This window comes from Myotis davidii, unplaced genomic scaffold, assembly GCF_000327345.1.
Source record: "Myotis davidii unplaced genomic scaffold, ASM32734v1 scaffold73, whole genome shotgun sequence".
NCBI lineage: Eukaryota > Metazoa > Chordata > Mammalia > Chiroptera > Vespertilionidae > Myotis > Myotis davidii.
In genome coordinates, this window is record NW_006286675.1 from 5,117,041 (window position 1) to 5,117,290 (window position 250).

Here is a 250-nt window from a genome sequence, read left to right on the forward strand (position 1 = left end):
GAATGCAGTACAACCCCATGAACTAATTTGTTTTCAGCATCTGCCTGATTTCTGTTTGTTTGCCACCGTTAACTGTTTTTGTTGCGTTTTTACAGAGCTGCCCATTTTTCCACAGAGTTTTGCCAAAGATCTCTCATTGACCTTGAAAGCGGTCAGGAGGAAAACATGAGCATAAGAAAAATCTTTTAAAAAAGTGCTTAGGTCGTGGCTTTCTGGCCCTTGGCAAGCATCTGTGGCTGGTCCAGCCACC

The 250-nt window shown here is 43.6% G+C and overlaps 1 protein-coding gene across 4 annotated transcripts in view; it reads right to left on the reverse strand.

The window, feature by feature from the left end:
* Positions 1-250, reverse strand: part of TMEM40 (transmembrane protein 40) — a 31,544-nt gene that overhangs the window by 2,424 nt on the left and 28,870 nt on the right. The window lies entirely within an intron of this gene.